Here is a 25,887-nt window from a genome sequence, read left to right as displayed (position 1 = left end):
GAAAAATTGGTTAAACGCCTGTAACAAACTAAAGCTAGATCCTTATATATCACCCTGCACCAGAATCAATTTCAAGTGGATTCCAAAGACCTCAAGGTAAAAGCAGATACCCTGAAAACATTGCAGAAATAAATAGGAAGAACACGTGGGCTTCTTGGCACAGGTAGGAACTTTCTCATTAAAGGCCCAGAAACACAACAAATCAAAGAAAGGTTGGACAAATGAAACTGCAGGGCTTCAGCACAGCAAAGGACATAACATAGCTCTCAAGATAAATAGAAAGGCAAGTCATAGAAGAGGATCACAAGAGCCCAATAGCTATAGCCTTATGAACACATTAGATGATGCTAAGTGAAATGAACTCCATGTTATGGAAACGATTGTTATATCACAGTTGTAACTACTTTCAACGTCCCATGTGTATCTATAGCTTCTATTATTGATGATGTTCTTGTATCACCTTCCTGTGGTTGTACCTATACTATTTCTGTAATCTTATCTGAGTATATTGGAAACTGTGTATACTGGTATTAGAACTAGGAAATTGAAAGGGAATACCAAAATCGAGAGACACAGGGTAAAAAAAGACAAACAACTACAAAAGCAATACTTGCAAAACTGTTTGGTGTAAGTGAACTGAACACCTCATGGGGGGAAAGGGAAAGGGGGAGGAGGGAGGGGGGTATGAGGGACAAGGTAACAAACAGTACAAGAAATGTATCCAATGCCTAACGTATGAAACTGTAACCTCTCTGTACATAAGTTTGATAATAAAAATTTGAAAAAAAAAGATAAATAGAAAGCCCTCAGATTGGGAGAAGACCTTTATTGCCCATACAACAGACAAGGGACTTCTATCTAAAATATACTTAGAACTAAAAAAGTTAAGTTCCCTCAAAGAATCAGCTGCCCCTTAATAAATGGGCTAAAGATGTAAAGGGAGATGGCTTTGAAGAGGAAATGAGGATGGCCAAGAGGCACATGAAGAAGTGCTCAACATCAGTGGCCATAAAAGAAATGCAAATCACAACAACATTGAGATTTCACCTCAACCCATTAAGAATAGCCATTATCAAGAAAACTAACAATAACAGATGCTGGTGGGGATGTGGCCAAAAGGGAACAGTACGACACTGTTGGGGGCAGTATAAACTATTCTCTTGAACATGTCCTGGAAAAAGGGAACCCTACTTCATTGTTGGTGGGAATGTAAACTGGTTCAGCCACTCTGGAAAGCGGTATGGGGATTCCTCAGAAGGCTAAACATAGAGCTCCCCTATGACCCAGCAGCTTCACTTTTGGGCATCTACCCAAAAGATTACAAACAAGAACACACTAAAGCCACCAGCACAACAATGTTCATCACAGCATAATTTGTCATATCTAATATATGGAACCAACCCAGATGCCCCTCAGTAGACGAATGGAACAGGAAAATGTGGTACATATACACAATGGAATTTCATGCCTCTATCAGAAAGAATGACATTGCCCCATTCGTAAGGAAATGGAAGAACTTGGAAAAAATTATACAAAGTGAAGTGAGCCAGACCCAAAGAAACATGGATTCTGTGGTTTCCCTCATTGGGAATAATTAGCTAGTCACCGCAGAGGATCACAAGAGCTCAATAGCTATGCCCTTATGAGCACATAAGATGATGCTAAGTGAAATGAACTCCATGTTATAGAAACGAGTGTTATATCACTGTTGTAATTACTTTCAATATGCCATGTGAAACCATAGCTTCTTTTGTTGATAATCCTCTTGTATCCCCTTCCTGTGGTTGTCCCTGCGCTATCACTGTATCTCATCTGAGTACCCTGGATACTGTATATACTGGTATTAGAACTAGGGAAGTGAAAGGGAATATCAAAATCGAGAGACAAAGGATAAAAAAAAACCAAACGACTCCAAAAGTAATACTTGCAAAACCATTTGGTATAAACCAACTGAACAACTCATGGGGGGAGAGGGGGAAGGGGAGGGGGAGGGGAGAATGAGGGAGGAGGTAACAAATAGTACAAAAAATGTACCCATGGTCTTACATATGAAACTGTAACCCCTCTGTACATCACTTTGACAATAAATAAGTAATTATTTTTTTTAAAAGAAAAAACAAGAAAGTGTCTTGGAAGGAGCAGTGCATTTTAATTTTAACAAAGCCAGATTATTAATGATTTCTTTCATGGGTTGTGCTTTTGCAGTTGTAGTGAAAATCATCATTGCATTACCTGATCTTCTCTTATGTTACCTCCTGAAAACTTTTATATTTTACATTTAGGCATGTGGTCTGCTTTGAGGTAATTTTTGTGAAGTGTGAAAGATTTGTGTCAACAGTATTTTTTCCCCTGTATTCAGATGCTCTGTCTGGCATTATTTGCTGAAGATAATATTTCTTTTCTGTTATATTGCTCATTCTCTTTCCTCAAAAGTGCCAGAAAGCCCTAAACATGACACCTGACCATTAAAAACTCACTCAAGAGTTATGAGAGTTGGGCACTGGAGGCTCACATGTATAATCCTAGTTACTCAAGAAACTGAGTCCTTAGGAACCCAATTCAAAGCCAGTCTTGGGCAGGAAAGTCTCTGAGAATCGAATCTCTAATTAACCACCAAAAAGCTACAGTGGTGGTGTGGCCCAAGTTGCAGAGCACCACCTTTGAGCAAACAAGCTAAGGGATAGTTCCCAAGCCACAGTACTGACACAAAAGAAAAAAAATAAAAGAATAACATGGATTAGAGCACTATTTTCTAATTTCTGAGTCAGGAAAGCAAATGACTGATAGTGACATTAAAGAGAGAGGGATACTACAATAAAGAAATGAAAAAAAGAAAGAGAAAGGGACAGTAGAGGAAAAGAAGGTCAGAATAGGTGAGAAAAATGTAGGTTTAGTGCTGGAAGTGTTGTGTTTGAAGGACTCATGAGGTATGTAAATAAAGATGTTTAATTGAATCTATGAGCCTGGAATGTAGATGAAAGGTCAGAACTCTGGATAATACCATGGATAGCAACAGAATACAGATGGCAACAGATACTGTGACTGGGCTGAGAATGTCAGAAAAGGGCATACGGAGGAAGAATGAAGCAGGTCATGGAACCACACAGAGCTCAGGCAGTACAAAGCTGAGCAGAAGAAGGAGAGTGAACAAGGAAGACTTACAAAGTAAGGTCAGAGCACTAGAGAAAAGAGTTGGGGAGGTCCTGGAAGGCAAGGCAGAAAGCATTTCAAGGAGAATGGGGATCAGTGATATAGTATGTCCTTGAAAATTGCAAGAGAACTGTGTGGGTTCTCACCAGACACTCACAGAAAATGGATACCTACTTAAGGAGCTGCATAAAATAGCTTGCCCATAGTAATCATTTCACATAGCACATATTAGTGAAATAATCACATTATTTCCTATATGCAATTCAGTTCTATTTGTCGATTATATCTCAATAAAACCGGAGGGGAAAAGGATAGCATTTGGATCTCCTCTTTTCTATTTCAGATGTAGGAGACTTGCCACTGATAGTTATTCCTTTCCTCCAGCTATGACTCCTCATTCCAGGATCTTGACTCTGGTGTTCTCTGAGCATCTGGGGACACTATATACTGAAACAGCAATTAGATGAAAAGATAATAGGGTTAAGGCAAAAATAGAAGCTCAAGTGTAGATCCTAAAGCTTTCCCAGCTTCTGGATCGTGTATTGTTGCTTCACTACCAGTCTCCTCCTCTCTCCATCTCAAAAGTGTGGGTGTCTCATGAATGAGTGGTGTGAACACATGAGTTTTCTCTCATCTCCTGCTGGCAAGGTACCAGGCTCCTCCATGTCCCTCTTTCCCTCTTTCCCTCCAGCTGCCCTGAAAATACCTTGTCATTTATTTCACCTTCCTCCTTCATCTACATACTATTCCCTTCTAATCTCTCTTCATTTTCTCTGAAATTATTTTCTGATTTTCCAACCGTGAGTCCATCTGGGTTCAGTGTTCCTACTGCTTGCTCTCAGGATACCTGTAACTTCTCATTGAAACAGCGCAATGAACAGAAGTTTGAGAGATCTAGCGTCATATCACATAAGTAAAATACCTTCTCCAGCACCTTGTGTAACCCTAGTCATACCCAATCCATAGCATACCATAAACATTAAGTTTTTGCATTTAAAATGCTAAGCAAAGTAATCAAATCACAGGAAACACTCAGAAAACACTGTCCACTATCATTCAACACCATCATGTGCTTTTTGACATTGTTTTGTGTCACCTCTGCCTTCTTCATCAAAATGTAAACTCTACACAGCAGCAGACGCCATAGAAAAATTGCAAAAATAGCTCCAGAAGCATTTAAATATAAAAAGACTTCAATGCACATTTCTTCAATAGGTGATATATACTACACGTGTAAAATAATGCTAAGCTTGAATCTCCCACAACCCACAGCCCTAAAACTCAAAATGTTCATTCAAAATGTCTAGCCATATTCTATCCAGATGTATAATGAAAAACTCAAACTCAGCATGTCCTAAATCAGTGACTCTTCAGATATAAATAACTTCTCATCCCAACTTCCCTTTTACTGTTAATAGAACCACAACTCTCCCAGTGACCTGGGCCCCAAATTTATAGTCTAATTCCAACATTTTCCTTGATCCCTACATCTGTCACTCATGCTGATGACACTAGGGCCAGGCTGTGTCAAGTGGCTGGTGAGAGATGATGGCAGACTGCTGAGGTGATATTAAACTAAAGGATGATTCTCCTACCTGAGACTAAGTTAACCTTTAAGTGGCAGTGAGAAGTCTGGATGAAGGGGTCACCCTTTTGCTGAGCTGCAAAACGATATCTGAAGGCACTAAATTCATAACCAGATGTTTGTATTAATCGTTTGTTAAAGAACTTCTAATGCTAACAGTCTGTCATGCCATGGTGTCTTACAAAAGGCCACTTCAGGTTTTTCCTTCATTCTGGCAAATCGATTTTTTTCTAATTTGACAGTGATAAGTAGCACAGTTGAGTAGATTTCTACAATGAATCAAAAGTGATCCTTTGAATATTAGGGGGTTTTGCATAATTAGAAACTTTCTGCTTCATTCTTGCTTCTTTCCTGGTTTTCTTCAACGGCAGCAGAAGTCAGCCTAAGATAATACTCAGCTCTCCATTTATGCTCACAAACACTGTTACTTTTAAAGTGAGTAAAAGAATGCAGCCAGGTACCTGTGGCTCAGGGCTGTACTCTTAGCTACTCAGGGGGGTGAGGCCTGAGGATCACAGTTTGAAATTAGATCAGACAGAAAAAAACCCATAAGACTCTAATCTCCAATGAACTGTCAAAAAACAAACAGACAAAAAAAACAAAACCCAAACAGAAGTAGAGCTGTCGTTCCAGTGGCAGAGTGCTAGCCTTTTTTTTTTTTTTAGTTTGTTCTTTTTTATCTCTAAATGGAGAAGTTTCATTAAATACTTTCTATGGCCACTTGAGCCAGAATCTAAAATGTTACTTTACATGTTCACAGTGAAGAAGTACTATTTTCCCTAAAGTTTGTGTTAGAAGTTTGCTTGTTGTTTTTCCTTTACCTTGAGCTGTTTATAGAGCTAGGTCAAGATCTTTCTGTGAATGACCGCATCAGATGTACCCAAGTCATGGTTCAACAGAAGGAAATCACTGGGGCAGTATTTATTTTATCTGCCTTTGGGGTAAAATTCTATTTTAATTTGATGCTAAAAAACTTTCTATAGGGCAAACCCTAATCACATGAATGTGAAGTACCTCAAGCTCAAAGACTCAAATTCAAATGGCTCCCTTGCTTTCAGCACATTTCCTCCTGTGATTCTCTTTACCCCTGAATAACTTCCCATCAACCTTCCTTCATGTTTAGTCTCTTCTTGCAATGGCGACCATGGGATAAAAATATAGACTGAACATTGGAAAGATGAATGCTTGGTAAATGATACATCTCAATCTCAATGTTAAATTTCTAGAACTTGGCTGTGCAGTTGTAAGAAGGGGAAAAATAATTAAAATTACTTAAAGAATAAATTAAGTTAAATAATATAGCTAGAAAAGAGAACAGTAAACTTGGCATGGTGGTACATGCCTGTAATCCTAGTACTTGTGAAGCTAAGGCAGGAGGCCCTGGAGTTCTAAGCCAATCTGTGCTACATGGTGAGACTTTTTTTTTTCAAAACAAAACAAAACAAAAGAAAGCAAGAGAGAGGGAAGGAGGGAGGAAGAGAGGGAGAGAAAGAAACAGAGAGAGAGAATGTCTGGAAGAAAGGAAGGAAGGACAGAAGAAAAAAAGGAGGAGGGAAGAAGGGAGGGAGAAAGGAAGAAAGGAAGGAAAGGGGAAGAAGAGGAAGGAAAGAAAGAAAGGAAGAAAGAAAGAGGAAGAAAGGAGGAGGAAGAAAAAGGGAAGGAGGACGAGGAAGCAAAGAAGGAAGACAGAAAAGAAAGAGAAAGGAAAGAGCGAAGGAAGGAGAAATAATGGAAGGAAGAAAAGAAGGAAGGAAGAGCAATGAGGTTAGATAAAAGGTAAATAGCCATCCATTCTTGGTCTTACAAGCATAGACTGTAATAAATGTATCTTTAATTAATACTTTAATCCCACATGTAGCTATGTGATCACTGAAGGAAGCTGTTTAAAGTCAGGACACATGACATATTTGTCATGATTCTCTAGGTGGGCCATGTTTCCTTTGGCTTATTAAATTCTGGGCTCCTTTTCAACCACTCAGATCATTGAAGGGGAGAATACAATCCTGGGATTTCTGAAGACCTAATAAACTATCTTACATTTCTGAGGAAAGAAAACAGGTAACTGATGACAGTGAATAAGATTATATACTTATACAAATATAATCAGTACATGTGCCTAATCATTGCATTATCCCTATATTGAGAGCAATCTAAAATCAGATCAATGAAGGCAATCAGCCTAAGACAGCGTATCTGGATTCCTGTTTATTTGGAGAGTAACTCAGGATGCTGAATTGTAAAATAAGTGCTAATCAATGGAGGCAAGTGCATGTCTGCCTGTCTGTTGGTGCACATGTACACATGTGCTCATCCAAGTGCAGTAACTGCCAGAGCAAATAAGGTCACCCTCTTTAAGAGACAGACATGGGTGTCAGGTGTGAGGGGACCTCCAAGGACACCTGGAACCCTGTATAAATGGTCCTGCCTGGACTTAGGCAATGTAGCAGGGCTAGAGGAAGCAAGAGCAATACAGCTCCAAGAGGACACATGGATCCTAAAGTCAGCACAATTTCTAGGCTCAAATTAAAGAAGAAAATGACGAAAGAAACCTTGTTCTTACAGTCAACTAGAGGTTCCCGCCCTCAGCTCTTGCCCCCAAGCAATTGTATTTCCTGGTACTTACCAGGGAAATTAGTGATATTAATACAGGTGGAAATAAATGGCTTATCTGTCCTGTCACAAAATAAGTAAAATGAGAAAATATTGCCTGAGCATGCAAAAACTAAGAGACCACCAAAATGATGCAGAAAGATGGTTCACCTGCTGAAACCACTTGTTGCTCTTGACCATGCACAAGCACCAGAAGTGTGTGACAGCAAGCCCCAGTAGAAGCCACAGATACTTGTAAACTACCCCCCCCATTCCAACACACCAAAAAATTACACAGAACAGACTGCCTGCATTCTCTGCCAGTCTGCCAATGTCGAACTGCAGCAGGCTGGCACTCTTATCATTGTAGAGGAAAGTGAGGAGGTGCTGGGGACAGCTGTGCCTTTAAGAGGGGTCGGCCCACTTAGCCCGACCCCCCCCCCCACCTTCCGGCTTCCACCGGAAAAGAAGCAAAGCAACCCCCACCTCTTGGCTCGGCCACGTGTGTAATGGCGGGGACTCCAGGAACCTGGTCCTTGGGGGACTGTGGGCTCTGCCCATAGAGGAAGTTCTGTGACATTACCAGATGGACAGTCCTTTTAGCCAATCATTAAAATCCAATAGTCCCTCTCCTGTGCCTGCCTTTGGGGGGACAAATTCTTAGCTCCTCCCTTGAATAAACCAGAACGCCCCTGAGGCCTTCTCCGGGACTCCCACGCTTCTGTGTCTTCCATGGTTGAAGGACATGGGGGGGGTCTTGCGACCACATGCTGACAAAGGCTACCTGGGGTCTCCGCTCCAGCGAGAGAACGAGAGACAACCACATGGGAGAGGCGGACAAGCCTATAGCCTCCACGCGGATGGAGTGGTAGAGCTACGCCCAGCAAGGAGGGGAGAGAAATACAGACCTCCCTGAGTCAGCTAGGGGAGAGGAAGAAAGTGAATGCTCATGCCTCTAGTGTATCTCCAGGCCCAAATGAAAGCCCAATAGGACCAGCTGCTGCGTTTCGGCTCAGATAGGAAGAGCCAGATATGAACCCTTGGTTATTTGCCCAAAGTTACAAGGATCCAAATACAGGAACCAGGATGTAAACCCAGGTAATTTGATACCAGAGCCTGAACTCTCAACCACATGCCAATCTACTTGTGCATAAATATAATATTGAAGGGACATTAACACACCACACACACACACACACACACAAACACATACACACATACTTGCATGACATTTACAAACAGAAAAATGAATAACATCATATATAATTCTAGATGGTCAGGCATGTTACTTTAATTCGCCACCTAGCTACATAATATTAAAATCATCTGAATTTCCTTAGCGCTAGTTCTTAGAACTCAGTGAATTCCAGGTGAATAATTGGATTAAATGTCTTTTTCTCAGATTAACTACATCTTATTCACGAATAGTACTATAAGGAGATATCACTTGTTTGGGATATTATGTGGTGTTATCTATTAATTTTGAAAGATACACCTATCATGAAATAGCACTCCTAATCCTGGGGTAACGTTTAATAGTACTATTTATTAAAACCCTAGGGAATGAGAGAGAGAAAGCAAGGGAGAGAGACTAAAATGGGCAAATTAATTATAGTTTATTCATGTAAAAGTACATTATACTTCTATATGATACAGTCAGCATAAGTGTCTCAACAAGCTACAGAAGAATGCACACAATTTGATTGTACTTTAGAAGTATAAAACGAATAAAATAAGTAATATTTTTAGTGATTCAAAAATTGATAGCAAATGACAATGTACAAAACTCAGTAGGTACTTCAGGGAACTAGACACTGGATGGTGCCTAGAAGAGGACACAGTGGCATCATAAGTACTGGGGTGTGTGTGTGTGTGTGTGTGTGTGTTGATCATGCTGGTATTTGAATTCAGGATCTTTTACTTGAAAGACATGCATTCTACCACTTAGTCTACTATTCTACTTCTTAAACCTGGTGGTAGGCATATAGCTATTTCTTCTGTTGTTATACAATTACATCTTATACATGTATTTATCAATATTGTTTTGTGTACCTAAGCAGTACACAACAACTTTAAGAAATTCAATGTTCTTATGAAGAATTTTTTAAATTATTGTTAACGTTGCAAACTTTGCAGCTCTTTTGTAACTGTTTATCCAAGTTTACATGTTAAACTCAGCTTTCTTCTTGCATTTTATCTCTAATTGCTTTTCATTTAATTATTGTTTTAGGTTGCTTATTCCAGAAAAAGAAAGCAAAAGAAGTAAGTGTAGAAAATTATACTATTCCACTGTGTGTTTTATTAAGCTCATTTGTTCTTGCCTTTGTTGTTGTTACAAAAGCAATTTAACTCATTACTCAAAAATTAGAAAATTTAGTCAAACAAGAGTAGAAAAGAAACATAAATCCATCATTCAGAGTATGAGCATCCTTGTTTAAGTGATTAGCATTGCTGTCTGAATTAACCTAACTATGGGGAAAGTGGTTATTTTTGTGATACATAAAAATTGATGATAATTTATTTAATCTAAATCAAGAGGAGGAAAACTTTGAAATCTTGTACCCTCTCATTTTCTCTCTATCTTAAAGGGCTTATTATTTAATTCAATCGTTTCCTCAAAGCAGGAAAAAAGTAGGGTCTATATGGAGATTGGGAGTGTCAACTCCCACCTACTGAACTGATTGCATGAGCTCTATTTTGAGGTGCTTTGTGAGAAGGCTTTGAATTATCAGGAAAGGAAAGTAGGCCCATAGTACCGGTGAGTGTGTGTATTTAAGGAGACCGCCACTGAGGACAAGTCTCAAATGCTCAGTACTCTACTGTAGATCCCTCATTCATTTCCCCCATAATATAGTCTAACTTTCAGCAAGTATTATCTCTCTTTTTTTTTTCTTTACCACTTAAACAAATGGCTTGGGAGGATTGCCATGCGTTTTTGTTGTTGTTGTTGTTGTTGTTGTTGTTGTTTTTTGCCAGTCCTGGGGCTTGGACTCAGCGCCTGAGCACTGTCCCTGGCTTCTTTTTGCTCAAGGCGAGTACTCTGCCACTTGAGCCACAGCACCACTTCTGGCCATTTTCTGTATATGTGGTGCTTGGGAATTGAACCCAGGGCCTCATGTATATGAGGCAAGCACTCTTGCCACTAGGCCATATCCCCAGCCCCTGCCATGTGTTTTTGAGCACCATTTTGAGCATCCTTTGATCTGGGGAAAGGACACAGATTTTTCACAAAGGGACATAGTAGATCACACAGAGATTTCAACAGACAATAGGACTGAACAAGGGCTTCTCTGAAGCAACTGAGCTGTGTAACACAGATACAGGAAGTTAAACTTTCAATGAAATTTCTCTTGATTTAAAAAAAAAATAACTTGCTTTTTGACTGTATTTGGTCAGAACTGCATGTAACAAATCAGCAAATAAGGCAGAGACAAGGCTGTGCAAAAGTCTCAGGGGAGGGAGGGAGGGAAGGAGGGAGGGAGGGAGGGAGGGAGCGAGAAAGAGACAGAGAGAGGGAGAGAAACACTGGAGTCCTATATGTGTCATCCTAACCTCAGAGCCTCCACTTTTGAACTAGCTCCCACAGATAACTCTGGATCCCTGGCTACATTAGTGCTTGGTATATGTGATGGCACAAACTACAAGTGTTAACACACATCACTTACTTGGCACATCAGTTTTCTGACTCAAGAATTACAACCACTGAAAGCACTCAAGCCACAAAGGAGAAATAAAGAAATCCCCACTTCATTCTGAAGTAGCATTTTGCTCCCCAGAGGGATCTCTTTCTTTTTTTCACTGATACATCTTCAGACAGTTGAAACTGTAACCCCTCTGTACTTCACTTTGACAATTAAAAAAAAATCTCTAAGGTATAACTCAGACTTAAGGCAGAATAAGCAACTTCTAATAGAAATTCAGCTACGTTAAGCCAAGCAGTGATTCCTAGCTCACCATTAAGATCTTTCACACAGCCAATAATAAAATTTTAAATCTCCTGAATTCATCAGCACAGACATCCAAATCCTTCTCAAACAGATTTTCCTCACATTCAGCCTTCATGCTACAGAAAAGATCAACCTCTAAAAGACACATAATCTGCAGATTACTCACCCAGCCTTCTTGATATCGCATGCCTCTCATCCACCAAGCACAGTGCTGGCCCTGAGAAATTTCATAGAAAACTATACAGACGTGGTCCCATACTCATGGAGCTTAAAAATCTAAAGTTATTTGTGCTGTCCAGTACAGATTCCACTAGCAATATATGGTGATTTGAATGTAAAATTCATTAGAATTAAAAGCAAAGATTTTTTTTCAGTCAGCTAGTCACATTTCAAATTTTTCCTATTCACACCTAGAGGCTATTCCAGCAGACTAGTGCCCATAAGGGACACTTCTAACTCTGGGGAAAGTTCCGATGGATATTGCTGATCTACTGAATGCTACAAGTAAATGAACAAAGAGACTATGAAATGTGTTGGGTTTCTGTTACTGTTACTATAACAAAATAAGTGCCTGAGAAAAGTCAAAATACAAGGAGGAAAGGTTTATTTCGAATCACAGTTTTGAAGGTTTCAGAGTTCATGGTTAACTGGCCCCATTGTTTTTGGCTCTAAAATGACACAGTATGACAAAAGGGAGGGAGGGGGAGAGGGAGAAGGAGAGGAAGAGGGGGAAGAGAGAAAGAGAGAGAGAGAGAGAGACAGAGACAGAGACAGAGACAGAGACAGAGACAGAGTCTGTCTTAGGGAATGCCCACTTGGCCCCACCACCTTCCAACAGTAGTAATATAGTATAGTCTGGTGAGCAAGCAAGTTTTTTTAACACATGAGCTTTCAGGTCCATTTATCTGAATCAGCCGTGTGGAAATTCTACAATAGAGAAAAGAAAAGTGGTGAGGGGAAAACCTCTGACTCCACCTTGAAAGAAGACAGAAATTAGAAAAAAGTTTTCGTAGTGAGAATGAAACTGTGCCACCAAGAGACAACTTACCTTTTCTTAAAAGCTGTGCATGGGGCTGGGGATATGGCCTAGTGGCTAGAGTGCTTGCCTCGTATACATGAGGCCCTAGGTTCGATTCCCCAGCACCACATATACAGAAAATGGCCAGAAGCGGCGCTGCGGCTCAAGTGGCAGAGTGCTAGCCTTGAGCAAGAAGAAGCCAGGGACAGTGCTCAGGCCCTGAGTCCAAGCCCCAGGACTGGCCAAAAAAAAAAAAAAAAAAAGCTGTGCATGCTGTTTTCAGGATACAAGCATAGGACCCTAGGACCTAAAATGACCTTGAGAATTTGGTGGTACCGAAGGTCTCAGAGGAGCAAAACCTGGAGAATGAATGACAGGCTCTTGAAGACCTAAACTGGATGATAAAGCTGTTGTTAACCATTGGAATGGGCCATAATCACTCTTAAGTTCTTCTGAGATCAGCATACTGTGTATAGACTCTGACACGAGGGCTACTGGTTAAGAGTCCCTCAGATCTCTATTTCCCCTTACTCTGCTACCAGCCTATAGAGGAGACAGATTTGATCATAGCTCCTGTCTTCCCAATAAGATTCTTCAATTCTGCAAAAAAGCACAGTGCTGTAGTATTGACTTCTATGTATGTCAGGCAGGTCTTGATTAGCTTGTTTAACAAACATCTTCTGAGAACTTAATAAGTAGTACCTACCATGTGCATGTGCTAGACTAGTGCAAAGAAAGATTCTTCCTCACAGTCTCTTAGGAGAGGAAGATAATAAACAAATACATGTTTAAGGTAATTTCTGTTTAGGATGGGTGTATGGAGGAAAATCGTAGATGAGGTGACAAGGAAAGGCTACCTCATTCAGGACTTGATTGCGTCTGGGAATCTTAACAATATAATGACATGGCCAAGTGATTTTTTTTCCCCATCTGTGTTTAGTAACCCGGGAGAAGGTTCAAAGCAGGCAGACAGATGGTGTCTTGCAACAGATGAATAGTGCAACCATAGAAGGAAGGAGACAGAGAAGCATTGAAGCTCTGGACACTGTAAACAATGCATTACAGAAAAAACAATGAAGACAACTTGTGTGTACACACTGAGAAATACCAGTTAAAACTGCAGGTCTGAGGAAGGCAGATGGAGACAAAAGGCAGGGTGACTAAGGGACAAAACTGAAGGGAGCATCTGAGAATCCAGTAGAATGTTGTTGGGGAGTAAAATGTTCAAATTTTCCTGTTCAGAAAACAAGAAGTTCCTGGGTGTGGACATAGTACTGGGAATGGAAAGCAGGCAAGCAGTGAGCTGCACCATGAGGCAAGTGAAAGCACCCAGGGTTGTGACTCACCCCTGCAGTACAGCTCAGGATGCCTTCCACAGGTAAGTCACAGTCTTGCTTCATGGTTGCATTATTTCCCTCTTGCAGAAAGGCAGAGCTATCCTCACTGCCTGCCCTATTCTGGGAACATGTTCCTGTTACAAGTCCTCTGCTTGAACTAAGGGTACTCCCACAGCCATGCTGCTCAGATTAACATTCAAGTACCCACATCTCCTGGCTGGAATGTGCTCCATAATGCTTCTTGGCCTTCTTGAGCTCTGGGATTCATTCCAAAGTGCCAGAGGCTCATTTTATCTCAGCCTCCAGGTCTGCCCCTGGAAACAAGGGTAAGCTGACACAAGCTGGGGGTGGGGGGAGGGAGATGATTTAAGGAACAACGAAGAAACCCCTGGACATTACTGTGTCCACCAGTATTAACATTAGTGCTGGGACTTGAACTCAAAGCCTTGAGCCACACCTTCACTTCTGATTTTTCATTGGTCAATTAGATGTAAGAATCTCATGGCCTTTCCTTTCCAGGATGGCTTTGACCTGCCATCCTCAGATCTCAGAAGGCAGTATGTATCACAAGGAGTAACTCTACAGAAACATGGTCTGTCCTTTGCCCTCCTTGTAAGGACTAGGAAACCCCAATTCCCCCTGCAGGCCCCACTCACTGGGCTTGCCCTATTAACAAAGCCATCCTCTACCTTTTGCCACCTTTCCTCATAGAGCACTCGCTCCTCTGGGACACTACTATTTCTCTTCTAAAACACTTACTTTTAAAGCAAATCTATCTACCTTGCTAATGAAACCAATTTATTCCTTGACACAAAGAACAATGTTTTATTCATCCAGGTTGCCTCGATACACATTGTAATACATAATACATAGGATGCATTTAATGCATGTTGGAGGAAGGAAAAGAGGAAAGGTAAGATACAGAAAAAATGGAAAGGAAGGAGAAATGCATATAATCAGAAAGGAAAGAGAGTGAGTCAGCAGGAGAAACTTTGATGAAATCATGAATATTACTATTACAAAAGAGAGGTACAGTAATGTAGAGGAATGACCATAAGACCCATCTGAATCTAAAATTATGTTGGTCTCTAGGCCAAGAAAATCCAGAACAGTTCCTCTATGATAATGAATCCAGGTGCAAGTATTCATTGTCATATATTTTTACCTTTGGGTAAAGGGGTGAAGGGGCTGAGGTCAAAGGCCCACGCCCGGCTTTGTGACTAGTTGTCTCTGTTTCCCTGGATCTTAGTGTGCTCTCCTGTAATATCACTCTAACCATGTCTACTTCAGGATTTTTGCGGGAAACTCAAGTGAGAGTTTTCAAGGGAAAAATCTTGGTAAATTCTAAAGGGCAGTGTGTCTGGATGCAATCATGTCATGTGAGTTTTCTCTGAGGAAATCACACTTACTTGTAAGTTTCCTCCATTTCCTGGTTTATGTTCCCAGTCCACTGTGCCAGAATTGGTTCTTGGTAAATGTCAACAGAGTATTCATCTCAGCTATGCTATCAATCACAGCAACAAGTCCTGTCCTAAATCAGTTTGCAGAGAGAGCTGCCTCCACTCTCTACCTGACCAAGGAAGTGCTTAGAGTAAGGGAAGATGGAGGGAAGTTTTCAAAGACCCCAGATCATTATTTTTAGTTCTTGTCCCCGTATGTATGCATAAGGTGCCTACAATAATCTTTTTCTCTCTTTTTTTTTATCATGACTGTCTTGCATTAAACATCCATTTGGATGTGTGTGACGGACCTAAGGCCTTGCTCCCATGATGTACAGCTGTGTATTAGAGCCCTAATGACATTCCCTCACACCTCATGAACCAGTCGTGCTTGCTGTGGATTGAATAGTTTCTTACAGGCCTCCAAAAAGCACAACCAACTGAAGGGTGTCCTGATTTAATTCAGGAAGGATCATGACTGAAATCTGTGGCACTGAGCCAAGAATATAAAGGGGCTCTGCTGCTGAACTAGCCTTATACCTTTCAGGAAGTCATTAGCTTCTCTAAGATATGTTTCTCAATCAATTAAGTAGGAATAATAGGAAATTCTATCATGAGGATTAAATAAGTGAGGGGGGGGGAGACCCTTAAACTACCTAGTAGTATGCCAGTGCCAGTATCAATGCCTTTTACTTTTACAATGAGCACTCTAGGATTAGCTTTCTTCCCAGACAGAATATACAGTTCCTTCTCTTTCTGTGGCCTTACTTCTAAGGATCCTTATTCTGTGCTTCTTAATTCTCCCTAAACTGTTCTCCTAAACTGTTTGTGATAAAATAGATAGTCAACTCCTACACTTACCTATTGCAAGAGACTGAGATCTGAGGTTCACAGTTCAAAGCCAGCCCAGGCAGGAAAGTCTGTGAGACCTCATCTCCAATGAATGACTCAAAGAAGTTGGAAGTAGAGCTGTGGCTCAAGTGGTAGAGTGCTAGTCTTGAGCAAAAGCAACTCAGGGGTAGTGGCCAGGCCCTGAAGTTCAAGCCCTAGGGCCGGCATCAAAAAGAAAAAGGGAGAGATAACCACTTGGGAAATAAACTAGTAAAATTACTTTAGTTCAGTATACCTACCTAGTCAGTCACCTGGCAAGTTTGAAGAAATGGGCCAAAGAAGAGGTTACGTTTTCATTCATTCATTTTTTAAAATTTAATTTTTATTGTCATGGTGATGAGCAAAGGGGTTACAATTACATATGTTAGGTAGTAAGTACATTTCTTGACAAACTTGTTACCCTCTCCCTCATTTTGCTCCCACCTTCCCTCTCATCTATCCCCCCAGTCATTCATTCTTATACTCATTCACTTTGACAAAGTATGTTACTAAAACAAGAAAGCAGGGGAAAGCTGGTTAGGTGGTTTAGATGACATAATCACCTTGTTCATAACTTTTCTTAAAGGATATCTTCTGAATAAAATTATGAACAAGGTGATTATGCAGATATCTAGAAAAAAGCATTCTAGAAAGAGAAAACAACTCCTTTGAATTCTCTGGGGCAGAGCAGGCCCATAATTCCAGGGGGCCTTGGGGAGCCCCATGTGGTTACTACAGAGCAAAAAAAGTATTGTAACAGAAGAGAAGGTCAGAGAAGGATACTGGGAGGAGACAGAATGGATAGAGTGGGAACTTAGGGATGGAAAAGCCACAAATTGTAGTATCCAAACTGAAACAAATTTGAGAGTAAAAGAAGTGGTTATTCATCATTACACTGCAATAACAGTCATAAACCAAGTAAACAACAATGTTTATCAATCCTCTCCATAAGTTCGGCCTGTGGTTTTTATTTCAAAGCAAACAGGAAATCACACCTAGAATGAATTCAATTGGTATTCAGAAACTGTGCCAAGTAGTGAGGCCAAAAAGTCCACAAGAAAGAGATACTTGCAGGAAAGTAATATGCCCTACGGTTGAAACTGAATATTTATATTTTTAAAAGTCATTAACTAATAGATACTGCAGCTCATCTGTGTCCTGTAGGTCTCTACCTACAGCTTGCTTGCTTATTTCATTGAGATGTGGGTAGAGTAGACTGATGGATGTGGGGAGAGTGGCTGACTGTGTGATTAGTTTACTGGATTATGAAAGCAGAAGTGAGTCTGTTGCCTACAGTCAACATCCAGCAAAACATTACTCCTCAGTCCTTTGGAAGATGAACAAGGTAGGTGACCATGGAGGTACATAGAGAAAGAATGTTTTTGTTTTAGTTGTGGTAATAAATAAATATCATACATACATATATAACACATTATGTTTGCCATTTGCGTGTGTATAATTTGGTAGCATTAAACATATTCACAATGCTGTATGTCTATCATTATACTGCTTACTCCCCAAACCTGTTGAAATGAAGTGTAAGCTTGGGAGCCTAATTTGCCATAGGGCAACGATGCCTGGAGTTTCCCAGTGTTTAGTCACAGTTGCCTGAAAATGTGCACAGTTCTCAGAATGTCTGGTACCTACCTTACCCATGTATCAGTTTCAGGAAATTTTGCGACTCCTGTGGATTCTGGGCAGGATCTCATTATGACCTCTTGATCTATCACTAAATGGCTTGCTTGGAATCCGTCCCCAGAATGGTTGATAGATTTAGGCTGCACAACAAAAGGAGAAAAACAAGTTATGACTACACCTGTCCTATGTCAAGTTAATCACAACCCTTAGTTTCTGTGTACACTTGCTTGCTTGAAAAATAACCGCTAAGTTCTGCTTCTGTAAATTAGCTTGCTTGCACCTGTTTGTGATTTTTGCCTTTATAAACCCCCTGCAACTGAGGGTCGGGGCTACTCACTCCCACGCTAAATTAGCCCTGGCCAGTTATTTGCACTTAATAAACGAACCTTGGTCTGAAACAAAGCTTGGTGTGGCTCTGTTCCGGGGGTCGCTCCATTTCACTATCATCAGCTCCAATTCTCGTTGCATTTTAAAGTATAGTCTAAGTTTTGACTCAAGTTCCAACTTCTATGGTGATGAAATTCTTATGTAACTAAAAGCCTTCTGTACATCATCATTATAATAACAATTAAAAAAGAAAAGGAGGGCTGGGGATATAGCCTAGTGGCAAGAGTGCCTGCCTCGGATACACGAGACCCTAGGTTCGATTCCCCAGCACCACATATACAGAAAACGGCCAGAAGCGGCGCTGTGGCTCAAGTGGCAGAGTGCTAGCCTTGAGCGGGAAGAAGCCAGGGACAGTGCTCAGGCCCTGAGTCCAAGGCCCACGACTGGCCAAAAAAAAAAAAAAAGAAAAGGAAATTCACATGACCACCTGACTATTCCGATCTGTGTTCTGTGGTAACTCAAATGCCACCACATATAACGCAATATTCAAATTTTACTTTTCCTTTAACATCCCACATGGTCTTGATCTACTTAGTTTGCTAGTAAACAAAGAGCGAAGGAAACAAAGCAGCTCCTGCATTCCCCAGCCTTCCTGGTAAGTAGAAAATCCATGTGGCACAGTACTAAGCAAGGCCTTACAGGAAGGCTTATAAAGGTAAAGGGGGAAAAAATGACATGCTACCACAAAATTCATGATGTAGACTTGCTGAAACAAAAATCCAAAATACACATGTAACAAGAAATGCAAATGTTAATATGAAAAACATTATCTAAAGAAAGAAAATGTGGGAAAAGAAATCTAAAAATACTTAAGATGGTAACACAACATCCAAATTAACCTGATTACATAAATTAGATTCATGGATGTCAGATTGGATTAAAGCAGTTTCTGTGCTGTTCACAAAAGATGCATAAAGCATGCAAGCATTCAAGAATTGAGAAGGAAAGAAAGTGGTGATTTACATCAGCCAGATGCAAACCAGAAAAAAAACCGCTAGTGTAGGTACATTAATATGAGTCAAAAAAAGACTGTGAGACAAATAGTGTCATTCAAGACTGAGTTTCTATACAATGATTAAACGTTAAAGTTGCCAAAGCAATATAACAATTCTACACATGTATGCACATCATTAAATAGACTCAATAGATATAAATAAAAACTGGTAGACATCCATGAATAAATTGACAATTCTACTCCAACAGTGGGAGATGAGAGTACACTTCCTTCAATAAATTGTGATTTCAAGAGGCCAAAACATTTTAGCAAAATACAGAAAAGCTGAACAACATAATTTACACTGATGTGATGAAATACTTAGAAATAAAGCTATTGTTTTATAAAAATAGTTGAGAAAATGCTCAAGAATAGTTATATCAAAGAAATCTAATTTGTCCCCTAAGCCCTTGGAATTTAGCTATATCCATGAGAAATTTCCAATCTTAGAGTGAGCAGAAACAAATTTTCTGATAATCAACCATAGAAAACAGAAATTAAAACATATTAGAGGAGTTTTTAAAGCCGTACTACTTAAGAACTTGAATTCATGGGATGAGCTCATCTGCTAGGCATTTTTTTTTTTTAGACTACAAGGACACTTTATAATAGTTTTATACTCTGATGCTTTCAAACTAATATTATATCATTGGCATTTTGTTCTGTCATTGTTCTTGTCTTTTATCTAGAAATGGCTTCCCAGCCCCTGAGTTTCTCTCTCCTTTAGCCAGAAATCAAAAACCCTCTTCTAAATATAAATTCCTTTCAGTAGGACACCCGCAGACAAACACACCCAGAAAATCAGAATTCCTTTCAAACTCAGCCCGGGTCAACTCCCTCAACAATGTTTTTTAATTCCTGCTGAAGCCAAATGCATTTCCTTTTGTTACAGTCTCAGTTGTGGTGAAATAAAAGATGACTACAGTCAACTGAAGGTTTAGAAGCTTGACTGCCTACTGTTTCTCCCTCCTGGAAGATAGTTAGTACTAACACTCCTTTCACATAAATTCATAAACTCAGTATTTCCTACCAATTTTCTAATTCCATAAAAACACATGGACCCATAACTAGTATTTTCTACTAATTTTCTAATTAACCATAAGATCCCATAGCTTTTTCCAGAAAAGTTCCCACAGGTCTTACCTCACTGGGGTCTTTCCACAAAAGTTGAGTCGTGAGGTTAGAACTTAGGACTGATTACTGGGGCTGGGGATATAGCCTAGTGGCAAGAGTGCCTGCCTCGGATACACGAGGCCCTAGGTTCGATTCCCCAGCACCACATATACAGAAAACGGCCAGAAGTGGCGCTGTGGCTCAAGTGGCAGAGTGCTAGCCTTGAGCGGGAAGAAGCCAGGGACGGTGCTCGGGCCTGAGTCCAAGGCCCAGGACTGGCCAAAAAAAAAAAAAAAAAGAAAAAGAGAACTTAGGACTGATTACTGCTGACACAGCGACATTCATCAGCTAGACATCTTCCTTGCCATTACAGGTGGGACAAGGTGAGAAGTGGATTTGAAAACTGTCATGGAAAAACTGCCACTAACTGCTTTCTCTTGAAACAGCCCTTGAGCAGTCTTTGCTGAACAGCCTTGCTGTTTAGCTGGATGTTAAGTCATGGGAAAAGAATACAATTATTACAGGTTTGTTTGGTTTTTTTTTTTTTTTTTGGTAAAGCTCCACCCTCTAAATGTGTAAGCTTTCAGTTTCCTTCTATAGACAAGCCTGAACGGTTTTTCTTCTATTAACTTGATATCTCAAAGACATTTTTAGTATAGGAAACTGAGAGCTAAGAAAGCTCTTCCTTTAATGTATTTGTTTCCTATTTTCTGGAGTACAGAGTAACTGCTGTAGTCTAGTGTAGTGGACAAAAGACAGTACAGTGGTCACCTCTTCCTTGTCACTTGCTTTCTGTGATCCCACATCCACACATGTACAATTAAGTTTATTTTGTTTTTCTTTTTTTTTTTTTCTAGTAGTGAAAATTGACCCTGTGGCCTTGCTCATGCTAGTCAAGCAGCCTGCCACTTGAGCTAGAGTCAGTCATATCTCTTTCATTGTTCTTTTTTGAGGTAAGCTCTTGACACTATCTTTGCCCAGACTGGCTTGGATTTGAGATTCTCCTACCCCAGCCTCCTTGGTAGCTCACACTAAAGACTGGGCCACCATGTCCAGATTTACATTTTAGCTATTTAGAGACAGATAGGTAGAGAAACATTCATATAACTCTTATTACAGTGTACTGGTATAATTGTTCTATTTTATTAGTAGTTATTAATCTCTTACTTGGCCACATTTATAAACTAAGCTTTATGTATGTTGGTGACTATGGGCTAAAGAATAGTATAGTAACCATAACCCCTCTGTACATCACCTTTGCAATAATAAACAAAATAGTATATATGAGGTTTGGTTGTATATGTGATTCCAGGCATTTACTGTAGTCTTAAAGTATGGAAACTGTAGAAAAATGGATGAATTGAGTCAATTCCAAGACACCCTCATGAACACAGGGCCCATATGAGTACCAAACACAGAGTCCAGGTATCAAAGGACAGAGTAGACACCAGAGAAAAACACCTACAATGAAGGGTTTGAAATGGGGGAGGGAAACTGGGCCTGAAAGAAGATAGCAGCCTGAGCTAATGGAAACACTGCAACACTGGGATTGGCAGAAATGGTTCTAATACAGCCAAGACAATGACCAGCTGTGATTTGTGAAGGCCTATGGGTAGCAGGTTGTCCACAGTGTCAGGAATTGGATTTTCCTCTGAAATTGTAGTCAGGTCTTCTGGATGCTTTGGGGAGGAACTTTGAAAAGGAAATGCTACTGAATCTATTACTTTTTAAAAGTTGCAGCAAGAGAGATATGACTAGAGAAAATAGGAAATTGTATTTGCCGTTCAAGTTGCTCTCTTTGTGATTTTAGTAAAAGTTGCTTCACAAATCAATGAGAATCATGAGTAAGCGGCCAGAAAATGGCAATCACTTACACTAATGGAAGTGAACAGAAATTTAGCTGTCAAGGGAAGAATGGAGGTAGGTCAGCACATCTTAGGAGAGTGCGTAGGTGACAGGAAAAGAAGCTATTTATGCATGATAGGTGTGTGTGTGTGTGCGTGCATGCGTGTGTGTGCATAAACATGAAAGACAGAATATGTGTCCCTGCATCAGGTGTAAAGCCAATAATCAGCAAAAATGGCAGAAAGAGTGAGGCCAAGAGAAGATCACATCAAGATCCTGGAGGCATTAAGAATGGATGAGCTCTAGAGCAAAGATAAAAATAACCATAGGAGGGGCTGGGAATATGGCCTAGTGGTAGAGTGCTTGCCTTGTGTACATGAAGCCCTGGGTTTGATTCCCCAGCACCACATATATAGAAAAGGCCAGAAGTGGTGCTGTGGCTCAAGTGGCAGAATGCTAGCCTTGAGCAAAAAGAGAAGCCAGGGACAGTGCTCAGGCCTTGAGTCCAAGGCCCAGGACTGGCAAAAAATAAAAAATAACTACAGGAGAGAAGAGAAACATCTCTTCCTAAAGTATATGTAGGAATTTAGGAAAACTAAAAACATACCAAGTTCACACTTAGCACTGCTGGCTTGTGCTCATAATCCTAATACTTGGGAGGCTCAGATCTCAGATCTGGGTATAGTGGTTTGAAGTCAGCCTTGGCAGACAAATTTAAGAGACTTTTTATCTCCAATTAACCAAAAACAACAAAACAGAAGAGGTATGGCTCAAAGCAGAAAAGTTAAAGGAGAGCCCAAGACCCTGAGTTCAAGCCTTAGTACTGGCACGTACACAACACACACACACACACACACACACACACACACACACACACGATCAAGTTCAACAAATATGATTCTGTGTAAATAATGATTCTATTTCCTAAAACTGAAAAGTACCATGTTATCCAGTAAGATGTATTTTCTCCACGTGTCCACTAAGTCAAGTCAAGTGTGATTATTGATCTCTTTCCCTAAATCAATGCATGGCTCTGTGAGTGAGGAAAATATATGAAGGGTATAGAAGGTCAAGAGCAGTCGTTCAAGCTCACATCTCAGGTATAAATAGTTCAGATGATGGAAAAGGAAATAAGTCAAGGCCATGTTCATCTTCCTAGACTTATGGTTCAGATCAACATTTTGAATACAACTTTGATTTCATACATACAACATCCCTGGCACTCCTATACAATGCCCTGCTGCATTTTGTGGTCAATGTTTTATTATTAAAAACTCTCAAATTTAAGTATGATGAGATAAAATAATGAACATTGATACAGATAACTATTAGTGTCAAGAAATGCTGGCAGTTTCGCTTTGCTTGCAAATGTTATGTGTGTTTATGTCTCTGTGTAAATTTATTGCAGAAACATTTGAAACTGGGTTAGATATCACAATATTTTGCAGGAAATATACCAGTGTACATTTCCTAAGCTAAGAATGATCTCCTGTATAGGTTTAATATCTTTATCATACCCTGAAATATGGAAGAAAAATACTCTATCTGGAATCATCCAACATTCAGATCATACTTGTTTCTCAAATTGAGTAGCAAATGCCCCCAATTCCAGTTAGCTTTTTTCAAACTAGAAGCCAAATAAGACTGGTACACCTTATTTCATCATTTTTATGTCTTTTGTTAAAGCCACATCAGAACAAAGTACAAAGCTTTCTTACCTCAGTCCAAGGGCATTATAAGGAAGCCTGAAAAGCAGCCTCATAAAATTATTACATTTCCTGACTTGGGTTTTCTCATAGCATTTTTTAACACATATCTATGTTTAACACATATTGTTTAACCCATATGTGTGTGTGTGTGAGTATAGACATGCAAACACATGCATTGTACATGATCTAGCACAGATGAAACATATTAAGGGACTGTTTCATCTCAGGTAAGTAGTAAAGCAGTGCTATTGCTTCCTGTCATATTATATCAACGATGCACAACATCAGGGCATCCTCCATGAGGGAGAAGGGTTAGGGAATGATGGGTGTCTCTTAGTTCAAAGAACACATCTCTTGGTAAAGCAGGGTGATACTTAGGTCCCCTGAAAAGATTCTATTTCAGAACAGTGTTTCACCTAACAGTTCCAAAATTCATTGATAATTCTTACCGTAATCAATGATTTCCAGATTTCTAGTGGCATCATCCTTTCTATGGTGTGTATGAGTGTGTGTGTGTGTGTGTGTGTGTGTCACACTTAAGAACTGAAGGACTCATGTTTCCTAGACAATTGCTTGCAAGGCAGGAGCTCTACCACTCTAGCCATTCAGCAACCCCCATTTTCCCCTGGTTATTTTCAAAGCAGGTTTCTCACTTTATGCCCAAGCTACTCTGGATTTCAACCTCCTGCTTGTGGCTTCCCCTTGTCATGGGGGGTGCCAGGTACATGTAACCACACCCTTCCATTAAGTGAGATGGAGTCTACTGAGCTTTTATGCCACAATAGGCTTTGAACTACAAGATGCTTTGACCTTTACCTCACAAGTAGCTGAGATTACAGGCTTGAGCCACTGAAGCTGTCCACACAATATTCACAATACTCTTTTTTTTTTTTTTTTTAAAGGTCAAATAGTTGTCCCTTTATTATGATTCAGTTTTTTTTTTTCTTTCTCAAATTTTTATTATCAAACTGACATACAGAGTGGTTACAGTATCATACGTTGGGCATTGGATACATTTCTTGTACTGTTTGTTGCCTTGTCCCTCATGCCTCCCTCCCTCCCCCCCTTTCCCTCCCCCCCCAGGTGTTCAGTTCACTTACGCCAAAGAGTTTTGCAAGTATTGCTTTTGTAGTTATTTCTCTTTTTTTACCCTGTGTCTCTCGAATTTGGTATTCCCTTTGAATTTCCTACTTCCAATACCAGTAAACACGGTTTCCAATATACTCAGATAAGATTACAGAGATGAGAATGGCCAATAGACATATGAAAAAATGCTCTACATCACTGGCCATAAAGGAAATGCAAATCAAAACAACATTGAGATTCCATCTCACCCCAGCAAGAATGTCATATATCAAGAAAACTAATAATAACAATTGTTGGAGGGGATGTGGCCAAAAGGGAACCCTACTTCATTGTTGGTGGGAATGTAAACTGGTTCAGCCACTCTGGCAAGCAGTATGGAGATTCCTCAGAAGGCTCAATATAGAACTCCCCTATGACCCAGCAGCCCCACTGTTGGGTATCTATCCAAAAGCCCACAAACAAAATCACAGTAATGCCACCAGCACAACAATGTTCATCGCAGCACAATTTGTCATAGCGAGAAGCTGGAACCAACCCAGATGCCCCTCCATAGATGAATGGATCAGGAAAATGTGGTACATTTACACAATGGAATTTTATGCCTCTATCAGAAAGAATGACATTGTTCCATTTGTAAGGAAATGGAAGGACTTGGAAAAAGTTATACTAAGTGAAGTGAGCCAGACCCAAAGAAACGTGGACTCTATGGCCTCCCTTATTGGGAATAATTAGTACAGGTTTAGGCAAGCCATAGCAGAGCATCACAAGGCCCAATAGCTATACCCTTAGAAACACATAAGATGATGCTAAGTGAAATGAACTCCATGTTATGGAAACAAGTGATATATCACAGTTGTAACTACTTTCAACGTCCTATGTGTATGTGTAGTTTCTATTATTGATGATGTTTTGTATCACCTTCCTATGTTTGTACCTACACTATCTCTGTAATATTCACAATACTCTTTAAGGGATAAGGTTTCAGAAACTGTAAATGTGTAAGATAGAAATGCTAGTTTAGTCTACGGCCATACCACCCTGAACGCGCCCAATCTCATCTGATAGAAATGCTAGTTTGATCATAACAAATCAGATTAACCACCCAAGATATATACTTGTGTTATCCACTTATCATATTGTACGTACAGATATTATATGTCAGTGAAATTCTTTTGTTAGC

The 25,887-nt window shown here is 40.0% G+C and overlaps 1 protein-coding gene across 2 annotated transcripts in view; it reads right to left on the bottom strand.

Moving 5' to 3' along the window:
- Aim2 (absent in melanoma 2) overlaps positions 1-20,601 on the bottom strand; it is a 45,418-nt gene extending 24,817 nt beyond the window's left edge. For both annotated transcript variants that reach the window (XM_048357724.1, XM_048357725.1), the window contains exons 1-2: positions 20,385-20,601; positions 20,098-20,154 (exon numbers count right to left, since the gene is read on the bottom strand). The gene's annotated coding sequence lies outside the window, so the exon portion shown is untranslated. The remainder of the gene's footprint in view (positions 1-20,097; positions 20,155-20,384) is intronic.
- Positions 20,602-25,887: the final 5,286 nt, after the last annotated feature.

Source organism: Perognathus longimembris, chromosome 11, assembly GCF_023159225.1.
Source record: "Perognathus longimembris pacificus isolate PPM17 chromosome 11, ASM2315922v1, whole genome shotgun sequence".
Taxonomy (NCBI): Eukaryota; Metazoa; Chordata; class Mammalia; order Rodentia; family Heteromyidae; genus Perognathus; species Perognathus longimembris.
This window is presented reverse-complemented; position numbering and strand designations above follow the sequence as displayed.